We start from the raw sequence: 13,284 nt of genomic DNA, 5'->3' as shown, positions 1-13,284 counted from the left end.
TTGATTTTGTTTTATGGCTCAAAATATGGTATATACAGGTAAATGTTCTATGTGTGTTTGAAATATATGTATATTCTGCCATTGTTGGTTGGAGTGTTCTATAAATGTCAATTTAGTTTAGTTGGTTGATAGGTCAAATTGGTATGGCTCTCAGTCATACAGCAACAAGGAAATAATCCCAAAGTCACAAAGACTTTTTTCTGTGTTTACTTCTGAAAATTTTTATAATTTTGGCTTTTACTTCAGCTCTGATCCATTTTGAGTTCATGTTTTAAAATTATTTATTTATTTATTTGTTTGCTTGTTTATTTATTTGAGAGAGAGAGCTTGAGCAGGGGAGAGGGACAGAGGGAGAGAGAGAGAGAGAGAGAGAGAGAGAGAGAAAATCTTAAGCAGGCTCCATGCTCAGCGTGGAGCTTGACATGGGGCTCTATCCCACAACCCTGGGATCATGACCTGAGCCCAAATCAAGAGTCAGACACTCAACTGACTGAGCCAGGTACCCCTCAAGTTCATTTTTTGTGTATGGTGTGAGATAAAGGTCTAAATTTATTTTTTTTCGCTTATGGATATCCAATTGCCCTAGCACTACTTATTGAAAGAACTGTCATCTCTACATTGAGTTGCCTTGGAACCTTGTCAGAAATCCATTGACCCTAATATAAGGTTTCATTTTGGACTCTCCATTCTGTTCCATTGATCTATATTTCTATCTTCTTGTTAATATCACACTGTCTCAATAACTGACTTTATAGTAAGCTTTGAAATATGAAAGCAAAAACTCTATCGACTCTCTTTCAAAATCATGTTTGTTATTCTGGGTCATTTGCATTTCCGTATATATTTAGGATCAGTTTGTTAATTTCTGCAAAAAAAAACCTGCTGGAATTTTTATAAGGATTTCATTTAATTTATGGATCAATTTGGTGAGAATTGCCATCTTAACAATACCGAGTCTTTCAATTCATGATATGGACTTTCTCTCATTTATGTAGATCTTTAATTTCCCTCACAATGTTTTATAGTTTTTGTGTGTATTTTACACTTTTTTGCTAAATTTATTTTTAAGTATTTTATTCTCTTTGATGCTATTGTGAATAGAATTATTTTAATTTCATTTTCACATTTTTTCATTGCTAGTATATAGAAATACAATTTATTTTCCTATTTATCTTTTATCTCACATTCTTGCTAAACTCATTTATTAGTCTAGTAGCTTATATTGACAATTGTCATCTGTCACAAAAACCCCTTTTACTTCCTCCTTTCCAATCTGGATGCTTTTTATTTCTTTTCCTTTCCTTTTTTTTAAAAATTTTTTTCAACGTTTATTTATTTTTGGGACAGAGAGAGACAGAGCATGAACGGGGGAGGGGCAGAGAGAGAGGGAGACACAGAATCGGAAACAGGCTCCAGGCTCTGAGCCATCAGCCCAGAGCCTGACGCAGGGCTCGAACTCACGGACCGCTTGGTCGTGACCTGGCTGAAGTCGGACGCTTAACCGACTGCGCCACCCAGGCGCCCCTCTTTTCCTTTCCTGATTGCACTGGCTTAGTAATCTCCAGTACGGTGTTTAGTTCAAGTGATAAGAGTGGACATCGTTGACCTGTTCCCAGTCAAAGTGGGAGAGCTTCACTCTTTCACCACTGATACTACGATGATGTGAGCTAGAGACTCTTCTCATGTCTGTTATCAGTTTGAGAAATTTACCTTTTCTTCTGACTTTGCTTAGAATTTTTTTTAATTGTAGTAAAATATACATAGCATATAATTTACCATCTTAGCCACTTTTAAGTTTACATTTCAGTGGCGTAAACTACATTTAAATTGTTCGGGGCGCCTGGGTGGCTCAGTTGGTTGAGCGTCCGACTTCGGCTCAGGTCATGATCTTTCAGTCAGTGAGTTAGGGTCCTGTATTGGGCTCTGTGCTGACAGCTCAGAGCCTGGAGCCTGCCTCAGATTCTGTGTCTCCCTCTCTCTCTCTGCCCCTCCCCCACTCACACTCTGTCTCTCTCTGTCTCTCAAAGATGAATAAATGTTAAAAAAAATTAAAAAAATAAATTGTTGTTCAATCATTACCACCATCTATCTCCAGAGCCTTTTCGTCTTCCCAAACTGAAACTCTGTACCCATTAAGCAGTAATCCCTGCTTTCCTTCCTCCCAAGCACTGACAAACACTGTTGTAGTTGCTGTCTCTATGATTTTTACTCCTCTAGGTACCTCATATAAGTGGAGCCATATATTTGTCCTTTCATGACTGGCTTGTTTCCACTTAGCATAATGTCTTCAAGGTTATTCCATATTGTGCATGTGTCAGAATTTTCTTCTTTATAAGATTGAATAATGTTCATATTGTGGCATGTGTCAGAATTTCCTTCTTTATAAGACTGAATAATGTTCCATTGTGTGTGTGTGTGTATAATACACACACACACACATATATATATATATATATATATAAATATTTTGTTTATCCATTCATCTGTCATTGGACTCTTGGGTTGCCTGCCACTTGTCTTAGTCCATTTGGGCTACCACAGACTAGGTAGCCTATAAACAGCAGAAATTTATTTCTTACATTTCTATAGGTTAGAAATCGAAAATCAAGATGCCAGTATGGTCAAATGAAAGCCTTCTTCCTGGTTCATAATGAGTGCCTTTTCTCTGTTCTCACAGGGTGGAAGGGGTTAGGGAGCACTATGGGATCTCTTTTATAAAAACACTGATCCCATTCATGAGGGCTCCACCTTCATAAACTAATCATCTCCCAAAGACCCCACCTACTAACAGATAGGTGGGGCGTATCACCTTTGGGAATTTGGATTTCCACATATGGATTTTGGGGGGCATAAACATTCAGACCATGGCACCACCTTTTGGTTATTGTGAATAATGGTGCCGCAAAAAAAAAAAAAAAATTGCTGCCGTGAACATGGCTGTACAAGTAAATATCTGTTGAAGTCTCTGCTTTCAATTCTTTTTGGCCTATACACAGAAGTGGAATTACTGGCTTATACGGTAATTCTGTGTTTAATTTTTAATATTGTCAGGAATTGTCATATCATTTTCTTTTTTAAAATGTTTGTTTTTTTGAGAGAGGGCGAGAGCACGTGAGCAAGGGAGGGACAGAGAGAGAGGGAGACAGAGGATCCTAAGTGGACTCTGTGCTAACAGCAGAGAGCCTGATGCAGGGCTCGAACTCATGAACCATGAGATCATGACCTGAGTCAAAGTTGAATGCTCATCCAACTGAGCCACCCAGGTGCCCCAGTATCATTTTCTACAGTAGCTGCACCAGCTTACATTCTCATCAGAATGCATTCCAATTTCTTCACATCTTTTCTAATACTCCTTGTTCTTTCTTTCTTTCTATCTTACAATAGCCATCCTAATGGGTATGAAGTTTTTCTGTCTCTGGGTCTTAATTTATAAAGGTGACTGAGTGGCAATATGGAGAGATCAATGCCATTGAAAGAAAAGTTTAATATTATTTACAGCTCCTCCAGAAACAAGAGGCAATATTCCTCTGCCTTAATCATCCCAGGGCCAGGTACCAGGGAACTAGAGAACGCCCTTGTAGTTTAGAGCCTGCCAGAAGTTTTCAAACTAGCTAATCCTAAACTGTTTACCCTGTCCTGTCTCGCCTTTCTGACAGAAATCCCAATTAAGGCAATGGCCTAAACCTATCCTTCCTTTATCACACAGATACTTTTATAAATTAACACCTGGGCATACAATAATTGGCATAGTGACCCTGGTGACTCAGTGTTTAATGGGGGGGGGGTGGGGCTTGCTTCTAGACTGCTCTTGGCTTACTGATTGGCTTTACCAAACAGCGAGTGTTACCGGGGAAGGGATGGCTGGCTGTTAGCATGCTGGTTTTCTGGATGCCACTGCTTCATGATGTCTCTGATGAATACTACCATGGTTTTCCAACTAAATCAAGGAGAACCTCAAAGGCATGAGCCTCCATGGCACTCTTCATTTAGTCTCAGGTGCTAAAGTCTTGCTTGGAGGTTGCCACAATTCACTAGTTATCAACTTACCTTGGACAGCTTGGTCCACTGAGCCAAACTTGACTTCCCTGGTTTGATGCACCTAGGTTCTTAAAAAAAAGAGGGGGGGGGAGGGAGATTACTTACCTAGAAATACAGACCATTTTAAAAGAAAAAAAAAGCTTAATGGGGACAGGGATGAGAGGTTGCTTAGAGGCATGCAGTCCCTTTTCTCTCCCCTCTTTCCTTCTTAGCTGGAGACAAAAACTAAAGATTGTGGCTTCAGGTGGCTATGAGCCTAAAACAAAGGGAAAAAAAGAAAAAAAAAAGACTGCTGTTTTAGGCAGATACAAGCTCAATAGGAAACAAAGGGATTTTTAAACTTTATGTACTGAGCAAATGCCAGGTGTAACAAACATAATCCTAGCCCTAAATTACTTACTGATTTTAAAACAAATTTCTAGATACAGGGAGAGAAAATAAAACATAATTAAGTAGTTATGTATACATATATAATATTTTAATATAAATATATAATAGATGAATTGCATATATATGCATATATGTGTGACATATATAAATTAAAACAAAACCACAAATTTGATACAGTTAGAAATCCAAAATTTATATACTAAAGAATTATATAATTAAATGATAAAAATACTACTGATTGGCTATTATGCCTCTACAGCCTTTGTTCTAAATTAACTTTAACATTTGCTGAAATACATTAATTAATAAGACCTTTATGGGCTTAATCAAGATGGGGTTCAAATTATAGTTGTTTCTGGGAATCCTAGTAAACTTAAGCATTGTGTCCCCTATAATTTTAAGAAGGTAACTAAATATAAAATGAAGAAAAAAAACTTGGCTTGCCTCACTCTAATTATAGCCTTGCCTAAATTTCCAAAATTATAATACTCATTGACCTAAAATATTCCATTTGGACATACATGCTGTGACACAATAAGTGATAAATTAAAATTAAAGTAGGTCTTTGACACTTACAAATTGGCTTAATGAAATCGGACCCCATAGACCCCCAGATAAAATAGTTAATCTGGACCAATATAAGTTAAAACAGGATGATCAAGGATTAAAACTCACTCTATAGAACCTAATTAACAAATGGGTGATTATCTTCACTGCTTCTCCATTTGACAGTCCAATTTTGCCTGCTCTTAAGTCTAAAGAAAAGAAAAAAGTTGTGTGTGGGAAGGTATTCCTCATGGTAGATTACTACAATCTTTATGCTGTGGTCCCATCCATCAAGGCCCCCACTGTTATTAAATGTTATTAAAATTACTGATTTTATTCATGAAAAACTGGTAAATATTTTGCCTTTATAGATATGGCTATCATTTTCTGTTCAGAATCTATTTCAACAGCCTCTCAGCTGCAGTTTCCTTTTACCTCTGAAGGGACACAATACCTCCATCCTACCCATGGTGCACCTCAACAGATGTGATATTACACTGATAACCCTCCCCCAAGTAGATTCATTAGACACACTCATTAAGGACATATGAATCCAACATCTTTTAGTCCATCTTGGGTTCTGATGGCAACATATTCCTCATTTACAAATTAAAAAATTTTTTTTAATGTTTATTTATTTTTGAGAGAGAGAAACACAGAGTGCGGGTAGGGGAGAGTCAGAGAGAGAGGGAGACACAGAATCTGAAGCAGGCTCCAGGCTCTGAGCTGTCAGCACAGAGCCCGATGCGGGGCTCCAACTCACAAACAGTGAGATCAGACCTGAGTCGAAGTCAGACACTTAACTGACTGAGCCACCCAGGAGCCCCTCATTTACAAATTTTATTCCCCAATTAAAATTAACAGGCACTCTTGTTAGTGCCCCCCTGCCTCCACTGACACCAAGCTCCTTCACCAAAGACACTTTGGCAACCTCTTCTTATACGTGCTGGAGTCTGACATGCTTCTGATGGCCATAAGTTGACCAAGGGCTTCAGGTGCAAAAAACTGCCCCCCTCATCTTATGCTATACACCATTAAAACAAACAAACAAACAAACAAACAAAACGACTGGCTACCTATTGGGCTTTCCTAGACTCTGAGCCTGTGACCCTCCATACTTTGCTGCCCAGTATGCTTTGAATCATGGAAACAGCATCCCACAAACTTGACACAGCTATAGAGGCCTTATTTTTTTAAGTTTATTTATTTATTTTGAAAGAGAGAGAGAGAGAGAGAGAGAGGCAGAGAGAGAGGGAGAGAGAGAATCCCAGGCAGACTCTGCTGTCAGCATGGAGCCGGACGCCGGGGTCAAACCCACAAACCGTGAGATCATGACCTGAGCAGAGATCGAGAGCCAGATGCTCAACTGACTGAGCCACCCAGGCACCTCAAGGAAGCTTTCTTAAAGCAGGAAGCAACCATACCCAGGCTCTCTGACATATTCTACTCGCAGGAGGGGTGGCTTTCCTTGTCCTCAGTCCCTTGCCAGATGCAAGGGTCCTAGAAGTCACCCCTCCCCCAGACAGATACCTGGGAAACCCTCTGGGATTAACTGAGTGAACACCAGAGTTCATAGACCACGTGAATGACACTGCTAACCATTATACATGATGGAGCTTAGTGAAATGTTGGTGCTTTCCATCCTTTAGCAAGGATATCCCTAATAAAGGATGGAACCCAAAAAACAACACACTTAGCCAAACTTCAGGCAGTCATCTTAATATTGGATGCCCTAGCCAACAAGTGGTACTATCTTTACATTAATTCAAAACTGATGGGCATTGTCTAAAATGGCTTCTTTCAGGTTAAAGAAGTCTGGGAATCTCTTGCCTGGTAGATACCCAAAATGTAAAAGGACATATGTCTCTCTCTATTAAGTTCAAAATATAAATCCTTGCCAAGACTCTCATTACCTTTGGAGTTAGAAGTATTAATATTAACCACAGTACACATTTCATTTCTCAAAATTTACAATTCTGGGCTCTAGGAAGAGACACTCAATAGAACTTCTATGTCCCTAGAAGGTCCCAAATAACCTGTTTAAGAGACATAATGGTCTTCTCAAACAATTCCTTTTCAAATTCCAGTTTAAATAAACTCTTAAATGAGTATCTTATCTCAGGCCTTAACCAATCTCTACATTTTTTATCTTTCTGCATCTCATAAAGGCTGGAGGCCAGATCAAGGGTTGATATTCTCCTAGGATCTCTTAACCATAGATTGTCCCATGGGCAGGGGAGCTGCTCATCTGATATATGACCCATTTGAATTTAAACTTCCACCCAAAATTAAAAAAAAAAATTGTAAGTGCAGCTGCACGCCATGCTGGTGATTGTAGTTTTATTAACCACTGGTCTAGATACTTTCATTGGTTTATAATCGGGAGGCCCAACTTAGCAAATGCTAAGACCCACATCAACCTGAGTGGGTATCCCCTTAAAAAGGATACCTGAAGTCACTAGACGATATTGCCCTGGCCCAGGATGTTACCGCTAGAGACGACATCACCTCAGACAACATCACCTCAACCCAAGACCTCGCCATTGGAGATGACTTTACTCCCTGTGCTGGAGACAACTTCACCCTAGATGCTAAGATCTCCACTCAAACAGTGTGCATGAACTGCCTTTCCTAAAGTACAAACGGGACACAGGACATTTTTGTTTTTCTTCTTTTGATATTAGGGATCCTATTATGTCCCTGAGCTCACTGTCTGCAGAGGCCATGATCCTGCTATACTCCTTGCTCTTGGCTAAAAAGTACATGCCTGTACTCCTATGCCTAAAGGGAAATCTGGTAGGGGTTACTACTATCTGTGTCATTCTAAAAAGTAATGGAGGGGCACCTCAGTGGCTCAGTCAGTTAAGTGTCCAACTTTTGATTTTGGCTCAGGTCATGATCTCATGGTTCATGAGTTTGAGCCCCATGTCGGGCTCTGCCCTGGCAGTGTGCAGCCTGCTTGGGATTCTCTCTCTCCCTCTCTCTCTCTTCTCCTTCCCCGCTCGCTTTCACTCTCTCCCTAAAACAAATAAATAAACCCATATTATGAAAATTAAAAGTAATGGAGATTATTGCTTTCTCCAGGAGACATCTGCTTCATATCAGTCAATCCCTTGACCTCCTGGGGAGAGGACCACCCACTCCCTGGTGCCTTCTACTACACTCCTCCAGCTATCTACCACTATCTCCTGCCTTGCATCTCTGACCATGATAACCACAACCTCTCTTTTCACTTTAATTACTCACAAATACCACTAATCTTTACAGAGATTTATCAGTTCATACCCTCCAACAACATAACTGCCAGACCTGCCACCTTAACATGAGGCATATTTCTAACACACTTTACAATTCCACCAAGATATTGTTAGAGTCCTCCAAAGTTTAAAATGTACTTTGTTAGCTAATACCATATAAATAAGAAACCTAGTTATGGGCTGACCTACAGGGATTCATAGCTTCACTTGTGTTCCTCCTTTCTTACTCCCATAATAAAATGTCTATGCTGTTTGGGACAACTTAAGCCCTACTACTGAAAACCTCTATTATCAGCCTTCTAAAATTTTCTTAATATGATTTCAAAACATCAAAGGACCAACTGTATTAGTCATGTTTAAAATTTGTTTTTGATAATATAAAAACAGGGAGGGGGACAAAACATAAGAGACTCATAAATATGGAGAACAAACAGAGGGTTACTGGAGGGGGTGTGGGAGGGGGGTTGGGCTAAATGGATGAGGGGCACTAAGGAATCTACTGAAATCATTGTTGCACTATATGCTAACTAATTTGGATGTAAATTTAAAAAAATAAAATCAAAAAAACATTAAAATTAGTTGTTGTATATTATGATGTTTTGACATCTTAAAAAATTCTCCTGGCTGTGGAGAGACTGCCCCTCCCAGGGCTAGCTAATTCTTAGAGATAGCAAAGAACTCAGACTTTGGTCTGCAAACCAACCAATCCAGAGCTGTGCCTCCTCCATCTGGCCAGTGCATCCAAGAGGCAATATTCCTCTCCCTTAGTCCCATGGCCACTAAAGACCACCCCTTAAGATATTTGGATGTTAAACCAACTGTGCATTCCTGGGGGGGGGGAATCCTATTTAGCCATGGTGTATAATATTATTTATATGTTGCTGGATTCAGTTGTTAATTTTTTTATTGCTTATTTATTTAAAAAGTTGTTACTATTGAAGTACAATTAACATTCTGCCTCTCTTTCTCTCTGCCCCTCCCCTGCTTGTGTATGCACCTGCATTCGGTCTCTCTCTTTCTCAAAATAAATAAATAAACTTAAAAAAAATTTAAAGTGTGCCTGGGGGTGCCTGGGGACACCTGGGTGGCTCAGTCTATTGGGCATTTGACTCTTGATTTTGGCTCAGATCATGGTCTCATGGTTCATGGGATCGAACGCTGCATCGGGCTCCAGTTGACACCATGGGGCTTGCTTGGAATTCTCTCTTTCCTCTCTCTCTACCCCTTCCCCCCTCTCAAAAATAAATAAATATTAAACAAAATTAAAGTGTGCCTGTTCTAGACAGCATACAGTTAGATCCCATTTTTGAAATGTTTATTTATTTTTGAGACAAAGAGAGAGTGCATGAGCAGGGGATGGGCAGAGAGAGAGAGGGAGACACAGAATCTGAAGCAGACTCCAGGGTCTGAGCTGTCAGCACAGAACCCGACATGGGTCTTGAACCCACGAACCATGAGATCATGACCTGAGCCGAAGTTGGACGCCCAATCAACTAAGCCACCAAGGCGCCCCAAGTTAGATCTCATTTTTAAATCTAATCTGATAATCTGTTTTTATTTTAATGTTGATATCATTTACATTTAATGTAATTATTGATTATAATATAAATTTAATTTTTTATAACTGCCTTTTTGCTATTTTCTATGTCTTACGTATTTTTTGTCCTCTATGTCTTCTTTATTGCCTACTTTTGCACTAAATAGATATTTTCTAGTGTGCCATTTTAATTACCTTTATTTACTCTATTTGTTGAATTATTTTCTTAGTGGCAGGTCTGGGGATTACAATGTACATCTTAACTGAAAACAATATACTTCACATTTATCCTAACTTCTTTCTGGTAGTGTTCAAAAACTGCTTTCATATAACTCCCTTTCCTCTTCCTTCCTTTGTGCTATTACCATATGCATCACAACTTTATATGTTCTAAATCTACCAATATTTTAATAATTATTGTTTTATGTAGATGTCTTTTAAATCAGTAGTGGGAAGGAAAGAAAAATATGTTTACATTGTATTTTATGTTTTCCTATATAATTACCTTTACTGGTGCTCTATTTCTCTGTGTGGATTCGAGTTACAATTTCTCTTCAGCCTGACAAACTTCCTTTTTTTATTTCTTATAAGGCAGGTGTGATAGCAATTAGTTCTCCTAAGCTTTTTTCCCCCCTGAGAATGTCTTTTTTTTGTGGGACCTTCATTTTTTGAGAGTTATTTTTCTAGGTATAAGATTATTTTTTAATAACAGCATTATTGAGATATAAATCATATAACATATGATTAACTCATTTAAAGTGTTCAGTGTTTTTTTGGTATATTCACAGAGTTATGCAACAATCACCACCATCAATTTTAGAACATTTTCATCATGCCCAAAATAAACCCTATACCTTTTGTAGTCACTCCCTATCACCCACCCTCCCCTCTGGCCCCACAAGCCCCAGGCAACTACTAATCTACTTTATGTCTCTTTGGATTTGCCTCTTCTGGACATTTTATATAAATGAAGTTATGCCATAGGTGCTGTTTAGTGACTGCCTTCTTTCACTTATTATTTTCAAGATTCATCCATGTTGTAGCATGTATCAGTACTTCATTTCTTTTCATTGCTGAATATTATTCCTTGTTTGGATATACTATTCTTTGTTTATCCATTTATCAGCTGATGGGCATTTGGGTTGTTTCTACTTTTAGGCTATTATGAATAATGGTGTTACAACGAGTCACGCACAAGTTTTTATGTGGACATAGACTTTCATTTCTGTTGGGTGTATATGTAGGAGTGGAATTGATGAGTCATATGATAACTATATGTTTAACCTTTTGAGGAACTGCCAAACTGTTTTCCAAAGTGGCTGCACCATTGTGCATCCCCATCAGCAGTGTATGAGGGTTCCTATTTCTCCACATCCTTGCCAATACTTATTATATGTCCTTTTTATTATAGCAACATCTGTGTTTATAAATGGTATTTCTTGATATTTTGTAATAGATTTAGACATTAAAATATTTGAAATATACTATTGCTTTACTGATTTTTTTGCTTTATGAATTTTGAACTTAAAAATACTGATAGTAATATATATTCCAGTATTAAACAAAGAAGGATCCCAAATTCTCATTTTTGCTCTGATTATTGCAATAAATAATTGCAGTTTCTTATAAGGCCTCACATGACAAATTATCTTCAGAGCTTAGAACTAGGGAACTAGGTAAAAGTGTTTTACTACTTATATATTCTGTCTACAAAAATAATGAGAGCCGCATAACTCATTCCTTCTTTGTACTGGCTGTTGGAAAGCTTAAAGCTAGAGTTTTTCTTAGTCATGAACTCTTGCAAAACTGTTTAACTTTTATTTTCATCTTGTATGTTGTGGATGTTGCTTTTATACCTGTAAATTTAGTTGCACCCTTTCAGAAGGAAATAAGGTCTAAAAACAGTATATAGGTAAATATTTAGTTAAGTACCTTGATCTGCCCAGCAATCCCAAGGCAGTAGTTAGGGTGAATATTTCCAACCCTATACATAATGAAAGTGAGGCAATGAAAAGTGATTTACTTATAGTCAGAAGCTTAGAAGTGGCAGAGCTGATGTCAGAACACAGATCTTCGAAAGTCTCCCATTTAAGTTCTTTACACTACCCCGTCAACATTCTACCACTGTGGGTTTTTTTAATGTGTATTTATTTTTGAGAGAGAAAAAGAGTGTGAGAGGGGCAGGCAGAGAGGGGAACAAAGAATCTGAAGCGGCTCTGGGCTGACAGCCTGATGCAGGGCTGGAACTCATGAACTGAACTGTGAGATCATGACCTGAGCTGAAGTTGTACGCCCAACCGACTGAGCCACCAAGGTGCCCCTCCTTCACTGTGTTTAAGACAGACATTTTCAGACATTTGGAAAGTATTCCAAAGACACTCCTGCAGAACTAACAACTAAATGTGATAGATCCCCGTGGTAAGATGTTCAACTAATATACCATCACAATGATTGAGATAATTTTAAATGTTCCTTAATTCAATCCCTACAATGGCCTTCCTCTGTATGATAGAAAAAACTTTTTTTTTTATCCTGCAGTGATGATCTGTGATTATATTTATTACTAAATTTAGATTATTAATTTGTTTCTAATGCTAAGAAAGATATTGTAAAACATAAAAATCTAGCATTTGTTTGATAATATGGGTCATGGTATCTGATATCTGTAGTTAGCTTTATTAAGAACAGGGGAAAATATTTCCAAACAGCTCCAATGTAGAGTAATTTATAGGAAGTTACTTTATATTTCATTGCATTACATTTTACAGTCATATAAAATAATTATTTGGCTCTATGAAATTTATGCATTCTCAAGGAAGGAAAGTGAATAACTACAGAGATATAGAAATGCATTTGGTATTCATTACTTGGTGATGCCGACTGGAATTTAGGTTTTAGCAACAAATGCAAGGTGAGAACACCATTAGCTAAAAACTATACTGATCATTGGGTGATTTCTGGGAATTTAAATTCACTTATTAAGTTGAGCAAATAAATTATATGTGTATTCCAGACCTATGTGACAGTTACAAAAACAGTCTAATCATGAATAGGAGAATATAATAAATTTTATAAATGCTTTAAAAGAATGCTCTCCTATCCTATCCTCATTCTATGTCCACTTCTAGGCTTGAATATTGTGGACACTTGCCATGTTTGGTCCAAAAAATAAGGTCATCACTATGAATTAATAAACATCACAAAAATGACTGAATTTGCCATGTGCGCTATGGCAGGATCCTGTAGTTGAGTAAGTGTTGGTTTTCTAGAATGGTAAGAAAGCTTAGAAGTTGCAGAGTTTGCCTCAGTCATTTTACAGGTACAAGAAATAAAGATGAGGTAAAGGGATTTTCCCCAAATGTCATAAGTTCATGGCAGAGTGGGGCTACAACAAGCTGATATTTGATTGAAGGCTATTTCCGCAATACCATGATACTTCAAGTCAAAGTTTAAAATGCATCTGATTTGTTTAAACTTTGGGCTAAAAAAATGAGCATTATATAACCTAAAATAGCA

The sequence above is a fragment of the Prionailurus viverrinus genome, chromosome X (assembly GCF_022837055.1).
Source record: "Prionailurus viverrinus isolate Anna chromosome X, UM_Priviv_1.0, whole genome shotgun sequence".
NCBI lineage: Eukaryota > Metazoa > Chordata > Mammalia > Carnivora > Felidae > Prionailurus > Prionailurus viverrinus.
Note: the sequence above shows the minus strand (reverse complement) of the source record.